The sequence below is a fragment of the Panthera uncia genome (assembly GCF_023721935.1).
Source record: "Panthera uncia isolate 11264 chromosome A3 unlocalized genomic scaffold, Puncia_PCG_1.0 HiC_scaffold_11, whole genome shotgun sequence".
NCBI classification, from domain to species: domain Eukaryota; kingdom Metazoa; phylum Chordata; class Mammalia; order Carnivora; family Felidae; genus Panthera; species Panthera uncia.
In genome coordinates, this window is record NW_026057578.1 from 432,566 (window position 1) to 448,001 (window position 15,436).

Below are 15,436 nucleotides of genomic sequence, written 5' to 3' on the forward strand. Positions count from 1 at the left end.
ATGAAACTGTAAAGGTACTACACAACAAATGGGAAAACTTAAACCGGAAGACAAATCCAAAAATCAGAAAACAAATGCCACTTACTGCAAAGAAATGCAGCGGCTGCTGTATCTGAGGAGGACCCGTGGGAGGACTGTGCCCTGACACTTCACAGTCGGGTCTCCCAGGCTCCCTAACACCGCCTGGCACATCCAGGGCACTCGACACGTGGGTGGCCAGAGGTTCTTCAAACAACCTTCGACTGGAGACCTCGGCAGCCCATGCATGACCCTCCAACCGCGTATCCTCAACATATTTTATGGGTTTTTTCCAACTGGAATTTTAATTAAATTTAAGTTATCATGTAACATGGAACAACTACCCTTACAATACTTCATACCAAAGAACACAGAAACAAGATCCCCCACTTTGCACGTTTCTCCAACTCTAAGAGGAAGGTCTGCTGAGTGCATCAAACACACAAGTGTTCTTGAACAAGGCGCCCCACCAGCCTCCCTATGACTACGATGGTAAGGTGTGGCGGCATGAGGGCAGGGCAGCACCAGACCAGATGGATAAAGACCCTGCCACGAGCCCCGCTGGGCTCCAATGCCTGTAACTTCACTCACAAAACACAGCATTCATCATTCTCCATGATCACTTATCTGAAAAATATTTACTGAGTCCTTCCACATGCCAGGCATTGGGAATACTATGATAAACAGGAAATACAATCTGAGAGTGGGGAGTGAGTTTAGTGAAGCAGGACACTCGAAATCAGTGAACACAGGTCCCCAGTAATACAGTTTACGGGAACAGGCAAAAAAACCAGCTTATGTTTTAAGATTATTCTGGCTGCAGGGTATAAAATTAATATAAAGAAGATCCTGCTGAGGCACCTTATAATCACAGTGCTGCAAGCTAAAGATCGGGAGAAAATCTTGTAAACTGAGAAAATGGACATATTACATAGGAACAATCATCTGAATTACGTGCTTCTCATCAGAAATAATGGGAACCAGAAGGCAGTGAGCACACCTTTAAAGGGCTAAAATAGAAAACCCATCCAACCAGAATTCTATCTGCAGCAAAAAACACCCCTCCAAAACAAAGGTGAAATAAAGACATTTTCAGAAACACAAAGAAGGAAAGAAACCAAGAGAAAGACTTAACTTATAATAAATGCCAAAGAGTTACTTAGGCCAAAGGGAAATGGTATCAGAAACGAGCACTTTCAGGAAGGAATGGAGCCTTTGGTAAGTATCTGGGTAAAAGATGATTTACTTTGAGACAGAGAGTGAAAGTGTGCACAGCAAGTGGAGGAGGGGCAGAGAGGGAGAGAGAGAATCCCAAGCAGGCTGTGTGCTGTTAGTGCACAGCTGAACGTGGGGCTATCACGACCTGAGCCCAAGTTGGACGCTTAGCCGACTGAGTCACCCAGGCGCCCCTCCTTTCCGTTTTTCACAAATATATATGAGGGGCGCCTGGGTGGCTGTGTCGGTTAAGCGTCCGACTTCGGCCTCAGGTTGGGATCTTGAGGTTCACGGGTTCGGGCCCCGCGTCGGGCTCTGTGCTGTCGGCTCGGAGCCTGGAGCCTGCTTCAGATTCTGTGTCTCCCTCTCTCTCTGCCCCTCCCCCGCTCGCACTCTGTCTCGCTGTCTCTCAAAAGTAAATAAAGAATTAAAAAAAATTAAAAAGTATATATATATATATATATATATATATATATATATGAAAGGTGAAAGCGAAAAAACATCAATCCTGACTTTCAGAGTTTATAAAGTCTGACATCCTCACACACAGGGTCCATCTGGGAAAGGAGGAGGACGGAGGGTTGCACCTGCCTGACGTCAGAGTTCCTCCATCGCATGTGAACTGTTACGTTAGCTTTAAGAAGAGTGAACACAAACGGCCGGCAACAAAGGACTATTCTATAGGGACATGACTCATCAATAAAAAAGGGTAATATACTGACACAAGCAATAAAATAGATAAACCTCAGGGCGCTTGGGTGGCTCAGTTGGTTAAGCATCCAACCGGTGCAGGTCACGATCTCACAGTTGGTGAGTTCGAGCCCCCTGTCGGCCCTCTGCTGTCAGCACAGGGCCCGCCTCAGACCCTGTCTCCCTCTCTCTCTGCCCCTTCCCCAGCTCACACACTCTCTCAAAAATAAACATTAAAAAAAAAACAAAAAACCTCACATATATTATGTAAGACAAGCTAGATACAAAATGATTCCATTTACAAAAAGATTAAGAATATGAAAAACAATCTGTTGTGATATAAACCAGGAAAGTGATTATGGACAGTAAAAGGAACCTTCTAGGATGACAGAGATACTCTATAACTTAACTGGGATAGTGATTTCACAATTGTATATATACACCAAAACTCCCTGAAATCTACTAACATCTATGCATTTCACTGTATGTCAATTTCACCTGTGTTTAGAAAAGCAAGGCTATTTGTTCCCAAAGCAAATTACATAAGAAAATCAAAACGGAACATAAAACTCTCCAATCATCTAGAACAGGCTGCCTATCTTACAAACAGACTCTCATCTGGACACCATCACACCCCCACCCTTTCCCCCATGTCTATCAGCTACTCTTAACACAGACTGTAACCACAAACCCTAAAAATACTGTCTGTCCCTTTAAGAAAAAAAAGGAGCTGCCACGAATATTACTCAAATTGGTATATATTTTGAGTCAGAAGATGAAATAGATGCTTTCCAAGCATAAAAACGATTAAATTTAAATTTGTACACCACTTCACACACATTTCAAAAGTTCACGTTCTGGTTAGAAAGTAAACATTGCCAGGCAACAGGCACTCTTTTTTTTTTTTTAATGTTTATTTTTTTTTTGAGAGAGAGAGAGAGAGAGAGAGAGAGAGACACAGAACACGAGCAGGGGAGGGGCAGAGAGACAGGAAGACACAGAATCCAAAGCAGGCTCCAGGCCCTGAGCTGTCAGCACAGAGCCCGACACGGGGGCTCGAACTCACAAACCGCAAGATCATGACCTGAGCCGAAGTCGGATGCTTACTGACTAAGCCACCCCGGCACTCCCAGGCAACGCACACTCTTGAAAGTTCCATGCTCAACCGGAACAGTCTTATGACTAAAACACAAACTGTAAATGAAAGGACCTTATTTCACTTAGTGTCCGTGATATTGGGAAATGCATCAGGAAGGTATTGGCAAACAGAAAAGTTGTGGAAGGCCAAATATGAGAGAACAGTTAAGGGGAGAAGGAAATAATGAAGTTTTGTGGGTTCCTTTTTTTTTGTTTTTAAATATTTATTTATTTTTCAGAGACAGAGAGAGAGAGAGACAGAGTGTAAGCAGGGGAGGGGCAGAGGGAGAGGGAGACAGAATGTGAAGCAGGCTCCAGGCTCTGAGCTGTCAGCACAGAGCCCGATGTGGGGCTCAAACTCACGAAGCGTGGGATCATGACCTGAGCCGAAGTCGGACGCTTAACTGACTGAGCTACCCAGGTGCCCCAGTGGTTTCCTTTTTTAAAAGTGTATTTATTTATTCTGAGAGAGAGAACCTGTGGGGAGGAGGGGCAGAGAGAGGGGGGGAGAGAGAGTTCCAAGCAGGTTCCACACTGTCAGCCCAGAGCCTGACTTGGGTTTCGATCCCACAAGCCACAAGTCATGAGATCACGACCTCAGCCAAAACTAAGAGTTGGACACTTAACCAACTGAACCACCCAGGAGCCCCTTGTGGCTTTTTAAATTAAATTCAACTTTTGAAAAAAGGTATTGTCTTAATACTTCACTTACCTTATTTTCTATAAAGAGAAGGCATACTTTAACGATTAGAAGAAACAAACACCTGGAGCGAGCAGGCAGGCAGCCCTACGCTCAAGACCACGAGCAGACCCCATGGAAGAGTCGTGGGGACCCAACCTTGAGATCCAGGGACGGCGCAGCCCTGTTGACTGGGTGAACAGTCTTCAACCGTGTCCAAGCCTTTCAGATGTCTTTCTACTTCCTGCGGGCGACGACGTGGGAGTTCACCGCCTGCTGTCTGGAGCAGCTGCGCCCCGGCTGGTTTCCCCTAACCCCGTTCTAAGTAATGTCAAGGCATTCCTGAGACCCACCCTCTAGGGCGGGAGAGCAGCCCCGCCTACTGCAACTACACGGCTGTGATTCGTTAGCTGCCACCAGAGGTCTGCTCCCCGTCTTCACTCCAGGAGGGTTAAACTACCATCTTCAGGCTGGATCTTTTCCAGTAACATCATGCCTTTGAAAACAAAGGGACGTGTTTTGCAAATCCGTGGCGCGCCCCGGCTTGTGCTGCTACATGGGACCCAAGGAAGGACCGGGCAGACAAGAAGGCACACTCATGTGAGCAGGAACGACGAGCTCTAAGATGGTCAGAGATCACCAGGCACAGAGGCAGGAATCCGGTAAAGAGGGAGGCTTTGCTGGAAGACACGTGCTCTGCCCTCCCCCACTGCTGCAAGGGTGTCTGTGATGCGCAGCTCTGTTCCCCGACCCCCCAAGAGCAGCAACATCAAATCCCGGCCCCCTGGCCTGCCTCTCGAGGCCCTTTTGGCCACAGCCCCGCCCACCACCAGCATCTTCCCACCACCGCGTCCACTCGGCCTCGGGGCCTGACCGGCAGACCTACCTGCTCGAAGGCAGACCCACTGACCACCGGGGCTCTCTAACCACCCTGCCCGCCCCCTTCTCTGTGGAGAGATCCTGCTGGGACCCCTGAGCCCTGTGGACACACCTCTTCCTGGCCCCTGCTCCACACACACACAGCAGAGCCGTCCTGAGCCGTGGGCACGTGTCTGTGTTCACTCGTTCAGCTAAGGCTGACGGAGCACGAGTGACACGCCGTGCTCTGCTCTCAAAGCTGGGGATTTATCAGTGAAAAAATAAATGAAAGAGACAAAAATCCCTGTCCTCGTGGGCCATGTCTCTGCTTCTCAGAAGACTCAGCGGCCTTCAGGGAAAAGAGCTGAGTATCGGGACCCCTGCATTTCCGGACGCAGCTGCAGCACAGAGCACATGGTTTGTAAAGAGCTGCTGCTGAGTCCAGCCTACTGCTGGGGGGAGACTCAGCACAGGCCGGCTCTGCATGTGAAAGAACAGATGTGAAAACATCTTAAATGGAAAGCTATTTCTGTTCTAATTATTTTTATGTAACATTTGACAAACAGAATGGTGTGTGTGTGTGTGTGTGTGTGTGTGTGTGTGTGTGTTATAATGCATTGTGATAAACACCATGATCCCATCCTTCAAATTAAAAATCTGAAGATTTCAAGGGCGCCTGCAGGCTCAGTCAGTTGAGTGTCTGACTAGCTCAGGTCATGATCTCACGGTTCGTGGGTTCGAGCCCTGCGTTGGGCTCTGTGCTGACAGCTTGGAGCCTGGAGCCTGCTTCGGATTCCATGTCTCCCTCTCTGCCCCTCCCCCATTCATGCTCTGCCTCTCTCTCTCTCTCAAAAATAAGTAAATATGAAAAATAAATAAGAATGTGAAGATTGCCAATAACCTTGTGCTCTCCCCGTATACATTACCCTGAATTAATGTTTATTATTCCCTTGCTTTAAAATATTACCTTGCATTTCTCCCTAAACATTATTTAGTTTTAGTTTTTTGAACCTAAAAAAATAGTCGAACATTCTCTTGGTTTCAGCTCATGATCTCATGGTCCCTGAGATCAAGCTGGGCTCTACCCTGACAGTGCGGAGTCTGCTTCGGATTCTGTCTCCCTCTCTCTCTGCCCCTCCCCTGCTCATGCTCTCTCTCTGTAACAAAAATAAAAACAAAAAAAAATTTTTTAAAAACCTCAGAGAACATTAAAAAAAGGTCAGCTTTACTATGCTCATTTAAAAAATAAAAGAGGGGGCGCCTGGGTGGCTCAGTCGGTTAAGCGTCCGACTTCGGCTCAGGTCACGATCTCACGGTCCGTGAGTTCGAGCCCCGCGTCGGGCTCTGGGCTGATGGCCCAGAGCCTGGAGCCTGCTTCTGGTTCTGTGTCTCCCTCTCTCTCTGCCCCTCCCCCGTTCATGCTCTGTCTCTCTCTGTCTCAAAAATAAATAAATGTTAAAAAAAGAAATTAAAAAATAAATAAATAAATAATAATAAAAAATAAAAGAGAAGGGGCGCCTGGGTGGCGCAGTCGGTTAAGCGTCCGACTTCAGCCAGGTCACGATCTCGCGGTCCGTGAGTTCGAGCCCCGCGTCAGGCTCTGGGCTGATGGCTCGGAGCCTGGAGCCTGCTTCCGATTCTGTGTCTCCCTCTCTCTCTGCCCCTCCCCCGTTCATGCTCTGTCTCTCTCTGTCCCAAAAAAATAAATAAAAAACGTGAAAAAAAAATTTAAAAAATAAAAGAGAAGAAAAAAATCTGGGTTTGTATTTTACATTTTGTTTGTAATTTACTTTTCCACTTAGTCATTTTCATTGCAGTTTACAAAAGTATCATCAGTCTTTGACAGACTGGCAATTAAAGAAAATCTGGTCCTCCGCCACAAACCGTAGGAAGAGCCTGGGCGGACGCCTGGAAGGGGAGCTTCTGGCTCCGGAGAACCGGCAGCGTCTTTGTGGGGGCGCTACCTGCGACCAGGGGTCGGCAGCAATCAGCACCGCCCCCTGCCCCCGACACAGTCATGGGCACTGCCACACTTCCCAGTTTGCACCAGGGGGCAGAAGGGCGCCTTTCTCGGTGTGGACCGCTCACAGGGCAGTGTTTGGGGTTCGGGGTCTGCCCCCTGGCGGGGCGGCTGCACAGTGCCCCAGGGGCTGCACCAGTTGTGGCCTCCAGCACACCAACCCTTTACTGGTTATAAATGCTACAAAGGTTCCTAGTTCCTAGTTCCTTTTCATTTATTACCATGTCTATTGATGAACACTAGTGCTTACATTTTTTTAAAAATTTTTTTAAGTTTACTTATTTCTTTTGGGGGAAAGAGACAGCGAGGGAGAGAGAGAACAAGCAGGGAGGAGCAGAGAGAGAGGGAAATAGAGACTCCCAAGCAGGCTCCACGCTCCTGGCCCAGAGCCTGATGTGGGGCTCGAACTCAAGAACCGAGAGATCATGACCTGAGCTGACACCAAGAGTCGGCCACTTAACCAACTGAGCCCCCAGGAGCCCCTCTTACATTTTTCTACTGTGCTAAAAACCATGAAATTTTTTTACCAACTTACTCAACTCTATGCACACTGTTGTGCAACCAATCTCACAACTTCTTAATTATGTAACTGAACGTATCAAATCTTTGCAAAATGATGATCTCTTTGTTTCCCTTTTCTTTTTTGCTTTTGTTCAAAGTCCATCTCAACCCCAAGGCCAAAAGTAAAGTCTCCTATATTTTCTTCTAAAGACTTCACCCACAGGTGATCTGCTTCATCTGGAGTTAACATGGGCATGAGACAAAGGCCAACTTCAAAGGTCTCAGTCACACCCAGAGTCCCAAGTCCCAGGAGCACCCCCCCCCCCCCGCCACACCTCCTCAGTTTGTTTCCTGCACCCACCAAGCCCAGGCTCTACAGCCTGTCTCAGCAGTGTCACTCAGCACAGACATGAAGCAGCATGAAGGCCAACCAAGGGCTCTGTTCTCACTGTCTCTGGGAAGACTGCTCCAAGATACAGAGGCCTCTATGGCTGCCATGCATCTCACTGTCCAGCCTTCCTACACACTGTGGGTCAAATAAGGAATGTGGCTGGACAGGCGGTCTCAAGAGCCACTGTCTGGCCAGGGGTAGGAGGACAAAGTACCCAAAGGAAAGTTCCAGGCCACGAAGATAATACACCAAATGATGGGAACTGAAAATTTAGAATCCAAGAAAAAGTTGGGGGTGGGGGGAGCCTGTTTGCAACCTTGAGGGGAGAGGGGCCCTACTCTAGAAAGAAAATGTAATCAGAGAACAGGACCCTGGCTCTACAATAAACAGGGTTTTCACAGACAGATACAATGTAACCATTCCATGGATTTCAACAATAAACTTACCCACAGCAACTTTGGTTACAAGACACAATGTAAATTTCTCTGCCTTGCCAGCAGTGAAGGTAAACTGAAGACAGAAGTTGGAGGAAAAGGAGAAGGGAAGGAACAGACGCCGACTGCCTCAAGTGAAAGAGAGGTCGCTGAAGGAGCAGGACAAAGACACAGGAGTAAGTGCACAAGGGCTACCGAGAATAGCGGTTCCACTGGGACAGGTGGACAGAGGTTCTGCTGTTCTGCCTCAGGCACTCTGCACCCAACCCCACGGAAGAGACCCTGCTAAAAACAAAAATACTAAAACATGAGATACAACTGGTGTTCCAAAGACCAGGAATTTTCATCTATGGTCTGCGATGAACCTGGTAATAATCTAGTACCAAAGAACATTCAAGAAGCAGGTGGATCTAAAGCTCCAGCCTCGAGCCAGGGAGGGCCAGTACTCCCAGCGCTGGGACAGACTCAGAACACAGGGAGAGGCTCAGAAAACTGATCTGAAGGTTTAACTCTGAATCTGTTACCTATTCTGAAAGGAAAAAATCTGTACACTACAAAAGAAATTAGCACCAATTAACTCCACTTATATACTGGAAGAAATTCTAAGCAAGAGTCAACAAATGTGGAAAACACAAAAGAAATGATGCCAAATGTTACAGTCTTCTGTTATATTTATTCCTAACTTAAAATGAATTTCAAGGTAGGGCGAGCCACTCTTGAACTCAGGGTCGTGAGTTCTAGCCCCAGGTTAGGCATAGAGCCTACTAAAAAAATAAAATAATTTCCTTTTCCTTTCCTTTTTTTTTTTTTTTTTTTTTTTTTAACACTTATTCGTTTTTGAGAGACGGAGCATGAGCAGGGAAGGGGCAGAGAGTGAAGGAGACACAGAATCCGAAGCAGGCTCCAGGCTCTGAGCAAGATATCAGCACAAAATCTGGCGTGGGGCTCGAACCCACAAACCATGAGATCATGACCTGAGCCGAAGCTGGACGCTTAACCAACTGAGCCACCCAGGTGTCCCCAAAATAAAATAATTTTCAAATATAAAGAATTCTTTTAGTCACTGGAAATATAGGAACTCCACAAAAGATGTGAAGAATAAAAAGCAACAATGCCGAGCCTTAAAACAAAGAAAATAAAAAGTAAAATGAGTCCCTTCTTTAAAGCCAACTTCCCCACCAAGCCTCAGAGCGTAAGAGAAGGGAGGGGCCCAGCCCAATCCAAGGCACGGAAAGAACACTGTTTTCCATACAGCAAGCACTGCCCTTGGTCACAGAGAGAGTGTCTGCGTCCTCCTGCACCACAGAGCGGACATTCTGCTCTCCTGAGCTCCAACACGGGAAACAAGACTGATGGCAGCAGGTTGCAACAGACAGACACCTGAGGGAGAGCAGAGACGACTCGCCCCAGGGCCACACCCTTGAGCAGAATCCTGGGTTTCCCAAACCGGGAAACTATTCCTGCAAGAAGAGGGTGTGGTGGCCGAGAGCAAGGCTAGTGCTGAAGCCCTTCTGAGTTATGAACTGAGCAGCTGCCCCGGGTTCTGGCACAACATTCAGTAAATGCTGAATTAATTTTATCAGTAGTAACTATGTCCAGAAACCAAATAAGGATTTGCTTAGTTAGGTGATGCTTAGAACAGAACTCAAAAGGAAAAGGAACTCAAAAGGAAAACTTCTGATCAGAAGTTGAGCAGAATCACAATAAATATGTTCAACTGTGAGGAGACTAAAAAATGAAAGAATGAATAGGAACTGAACGTTCTCAAAACTTTACTCATGAGAAGGAGGTTACCTGTGAATCAACCTGGAGAGAACCTGTCCTCTAACGAATGCCTACCACATCCTGCAGGCGCCTGCCCCTTCTGACCTCGCCCTCCCTCCTGCCCGCTCATCCTCTGAGGTGCAAGCAGCACAGGGAAATGGATCTGGGCAACGCAAAATGAGGCCCTGGAATAGGACACCGGTGCGGCACCAACAGCTTCCAACCCCTCTGTGTACAGGGAGCTTAAAACAAGCTAGAGCCCCTGCCCCCAGAACGTGACGGGCAAGTGCGAGTGACATTTCCATTCTCAGCACTGGAGCTGATAGGCGCTCCTCTGTGCACCATGCCAGAGAAGGTTCTAGGACAGAACCATTACTATGACCAAAAGTTTCCAGAAAACCTTAATATATCCCCAAATCTGAACATAAAACTAGACACTGGAAGACAAAGTATTTCTCATGAAGTAATGAGCATCAGGGATTTTGGTAGTAGGTGTTTTAGCCTCACAACACCTAAAATCTCAGGGTACTGACGTCACAGTCAACCTACGCAGGCACCAGGCTCTCTGCAGACCAGGCCTAAGGGTCCACAGGCAGAGCAGGAGAACCCGGAGCTACTCTGTACCACGGCAGAGAGGGACCCTCATGAACGCCTACCAGGAAGAGTTTTCTAAAGCCCAGTGGGTGAGAGTTCATAAAACGCGACAGACAAGGCCCAGTATCTTCTGTGTCTCCACGAGGAACACATCCCCAAATGCACCTGCTGGAAACGGCATGACTTCCCTGCACCGATTCCCACTGCCCAACGTGAAAGTCCCCTGTGGATATGGCCAGCCTCTGATGAAGTAAGATGGACGTGGCTTCACAGTGACCCCCTCCTGCAGCCACGACCAGAAGCAAACGATCCCACTGACTCTAGAATGAAAACAAGCACACACTGCTGCTAAGTCAACGGTAAGAGATGCCTGATGTCAGAGGCAGTGTCACCTCCAAACAGGAGCTGGGTACAGTGGGGGAGAACTCGAGATCACGGCTGTAGCCGGACCAACGTGCCACTCCAGTCTAGGGAGTACTACCACGTGCAGGCATCGAGGGGCACACGTGCCTGGACACCACCAGATGCTCCTAAGAAGTCTGCTGGACAGGCACCGGGTCCACTGGGTGGCGTGAGGGCAGCTGTGAAGTCACCTGCCTGGGCTGGAACCTGCCTCAGCTACTCATGAGCTCAGTAACCCGGGCAACTTCCTAAACATCCCCACGTCCCCTCTGTCCAACGGGAATGGAAACAGTCTAGCATCGTACGTCTGTGAGCCAGCTCACGTGCTTACAGCAGTGCCTGGTACACAATAAATATCAGTTATTACTATTATGATCTCCAATCTACAGATGAGGAGACCGAGGCTCAGAAGTACCGCATCATCCACTCAGGTCACTCTGGCAGGGGCCAGTGGGGTTGTCATCCAAATGCAAGTCTGACTCCCAAGTCTCAGTAACTGTTTTCTGTTTTTATTTTTTTAAAAAGCGTATGTATTTATTTTCAGAGAGTGAGCACAAGCAGGGCAGGAGCAGAGAGAGAGAAGAGAATCCCAAGCAGGCTCTGTCAGCACAGAGCCTGATGTGGGGCTGGAAGCCACAAATCGCAAGATCCTGACCTGAACGGAAGGCAGATGCTTAACTGACTGAGCCCCAGGCTTCCAACTCTCAGTAACTGTTTCACAAACAGGAGCAATCTGTTCCTACCCTAAGCACAAGTAGCTTGTTTTCTTATACATTAAGCCTCATCTGAATAAGATACTACATTAAAACCCTTTACAGTAGTTAAAAACAAACCCAAACACACACAGACGAAGCTCACAACGCGGGATGAGAGCCGCGCTGCTCACAGCGTTCCAGACTCACGGCTTTTGCACACTAACGCGAACTATTGTTACATGCACTGGAGAGGTAAGAGGAGTTTTCTTTTTCCATCTTAAACTTAAAAAAAAATTCACACCTTATTAATTTGCCTTGTCATTTGTCTTTTAAAAACATAGCATCTAATTAGGTAAGGCTGTACACAGCTGTTTGCTGTTCACAGAAACAAATTCTGCACCCGACCCCTGTCGACGGGGTGAGCTGTCCCTCAGCTGGATGGTCACTCCAGGAGAGGCCAGGACAACGACCACAGGCCCGTTCCAGGGTGCAGCATGTAGGTCTGATGAATGGACAGGCTTACCCATATCTGCCTCACAACGTGCTGTGACTCTGTGACCGGTTTAAGACATGCCACAGGGGCTCCTGGGTGGCTCAGTCCGTTGGGCGTCCGACTCTTGATTCAGGCTCAGGTCATGATCTCACAGTTCATGAGACTGAGCCCCTACGCGGGGACCACAGAGCCTGCTTGTGATTGTTTCTCTCCCTCCCTCTCTGCCCCTCCCCCATGCACACATGCGCGCTCTCTCTCTCTCTCTCTCTCTCAAAAATAAATAAATAAACTTACAAGGAAGAGAGGGGCACCTCGGTGGCTCAGTCGGTTGAGTGTCCCATTCCGGCTCAGGTCGTGATCTCATGGTTCGTGGGTTCGAGCCTTACACAGAGCTCTGTGCTGACAGCTCGGAGCCTGGAGCCTGCTTCCGATTCTGTCTCTCTCTCTCTCTGCCCCTCCCCCGCTCATGCTCAGTCTCTCTCTCTCAAAAATAAACATTAAAATAAACAAACAAATAAATGAAGGAAATTTAAAAATAAGACAAAATTCCTTTTAAAAAAGAATGAACACCTAAAATGTGGCACAAGTAAACGGTGCGAATCAGACGCTACAGCACAGTCAAGAGTTACGCCCACGCCACCAATACCTGTTTGCACTGCAATCCGCTGGCCTTGGTGAGGACGAGATGAGGCTAGTAGCTGGCTGGACAGACTGACCCAGCTGGCTGTCAAGACAGGGCGCTCAGAGGATGTTACAGTTACCCTTTCCACGGATACATTTTTATGAAAGAAGCCGGGAGGCAGAGGACTCCAGGGTGGGGCACACACACCAGGAAGAAGGGTGCTGCTGGCAGCACTCAGTTAGGGTCACCCCAACGGGCACGATGATGCAACAGGGAACAGCACTTTAAGAGGGGTAAATTCTGTCTGCTGTCATTCTAACACCTGGTGGCATTACTGGTGCTTATTCTTTTCAATGCCACACCTTTACACTAGAGAAAGTATGTAACTGTCAATTTCCTCATCTCTAAATCTGGATAACAGCTACGATGCAAAGCTGTTCTGGGAATTAAGCTGATGCACATTATGTAAACTGGCCTGTTCCCAACTGCAGTTAGGACCGTTTCAGAGGGTTTGCTACTGGGGGGCAGGGGGAGGGGGTCCTCTAAGTGCATTCCATGAGAAACCATACTGTTTCAAACAGGGGGTGACTGCTCGGACAAGTTAAGAAATACTTCCTAGACAACTGTCATTCTTAAACTGTAGACCTTCTGGTTTCGTCTCAAAACAAAACTGGACCATGAGATCACATTTAAAAATTCTGAACTTTAAAAAAAAAAAAAAAAATTCTGAACTTTAGATTTAGATGTGAGGAGTCTCATCATTCAAAGTATAAGATAAATTCATCCAGCAAAAATCTCTACCCACAACTTCTTTTTAAGTTAAAAAACATATGTTGGTTGGTTTCATGTACTTTTAAAAGTTTTTTCTTTTAATGTTTTATTAAACTTTAAGAGAGAGAGAATGTGAGCAGTGGAGGGGCAGAGACAGAGACAGACAGACAGACACAGAATCCGAAGCAGGCTCCAGGCTCTGAGCTGTCAGCACAAAGCCTGACATGGGGCTCGAACCCACAAACTTTGACATCATGACCTGAGCCCAAGTCAGACGCTTGACCGACTGAGCCACCCAGGTGCCCCTAAAAATTCTTTCATAACTGAAGTCATTTTATTTATAACTAAATTCTTTTTTTTTTTTTTAATGTTTTTATTTATTTTTGCGACAGAGAGAGCATGAGCAGGGGAGGGGCAGAGAGAGAGGGAGACACAGAATTGGAAGCAGGCTCCAGGCTCTGAGCTGTCAGCACAGAGCCTGATGCGGGGCTCGAACCCACAGACTGTGAGATCATGACCTGAGCTGAAGTCGGACACTTAACCGACTGAGCCACCCAGGCGCCCCTAAATTCTTTTTTTTAAATATATTTATTTATTTTGAGAGAGAGAGAACATGAGTAGAGGAGGGGCAGAGAGAGGGAGAGAGAAACCCAAGCAGGCCCTGCGCTGTCAGTGCAGAGCCCAACGGGGGGCTTGATCTCACAAACCATGATCATGACCTGAGCCGAAATCAAGAGTTGGGTGCTTAACTGACAGAATCACCCTGGAACCCCTATAACTAAATTCTTATCACACCAAAATTTATTGCAACTGGCCAAAAAACAATAACAAAAACACCAAAACACTGATTGTTATTATCAAACCCTATAGCAGTAGCTAAATGAGCACCAAAATATAAAATGTTAAAATCCCATGTGAGCGAAGAGGAAAAGACACACATTGCCACAGAGAATATAAACTTCATACTCTGTGGCAAAAATTACAGAGTCTGTACTGTTTGACCTAGAAAATTTTCATTATTTATCTAGAGAAACCCTCTCACAAAAGACTCTCCTATTTAATAAGAAAAATTCAGTGGGACTGCCTAGGTAAGAATCAAACATTTGCTATGCTGCTAATCCCTTCCAATAATAGATGGGGGGAAAAACAGTGAGACAGTGATACATGCTCGTTCTGCAGAGCCCAGCCACTCCTGCCCAGCACCTTCCTCTACATTCTACTGGGACTGTCTGAGGCAGGACCCATGATCTTGGGCCCCCAACCCCCGAACCAACGCAAGGTTACAAGACGCCAGAGATTCAGGTGCTGTTGGTTTCACTGCACCACATGTCTACTCCACCCAGCGAGGACAGGGCTGACAGTGCTCTCTAAGAAAGGGGACGGCCACCCCAGAGATAGCCAGGGTGGGGCACAGCTGACAGGGCGGCCGGTCAGCGTTCCAATCATCTGACTCCTAGGGCTGCAGTTTTATAACCAACTGGCACAGAATTCCTCAGGACGCAGCAGTGGAGACTCCACTCCATCTCGTAAACCACCGTATTTGCTGCTGATACAAGTTCAATGCAGAAAAATTAAAAGGATAATAAAATTACACACAGCCGAGGATGACAAGTGAGGTTCACTCACACTTACACATTCAAGAGACATTCACTGATCCCTCACAATATATCACACAATTTAAAAACATTAGTTGGGTTTCTGCCACAGGACTAAGTTTGGTTTTTTTTGAAGTTATTTGTTTATTTTGAGAACAAGAGTGCGGGGGAGGGGCAGAGAATGAGGGAGAGACAGACAATCTCAAGCAGGCTCTGCACTGTCAGCACAGAACCCGAAGTGGGGCTCGAGCCCACGAACCATGAGATCACTACCTGAGCTGAGCTCAAGAGTTGGACGTTTAACCGACTGAGCCACCTAGGTGCCCCCAGAACTAAGCTTTAAAAACCATTTTTAGGGGCGTCTGGGTGGCACAACGGGTTAAGTGACCAACCCTTGATCTCAGCTCAGGTCATGATCTTGCAGTTTGTGAGTTCAAGCCCTGCAATCAGGCTCTGTGCGGATGGTGCTGAGCCTGCCTGGGATTCTGTCTCTCCTCTCCGCCCCTCCCCTGCTTATGCATGCTTCCTCTCTCTCAAAATAAAGAAAGAAAACAATT

At 47.4% G+C, this 15,436-nt stretch overlaps 1 protein-coding gene across 5 annotated transcripts in view; it reads right to left on the reverse strand.

Moving 5' to 3' along the window:
• DNAJC5 (DnaJ heat shock protein family (Hsp40) member C5) overlaps positions 1 to 15,436 on the reverse strand; it is a 44,638-nt gene that overhangs the window by 14,466 nt on the left and 14,736 nt on the right. The gene's annotated exons all lie outside the window — the stretch shown is intronic.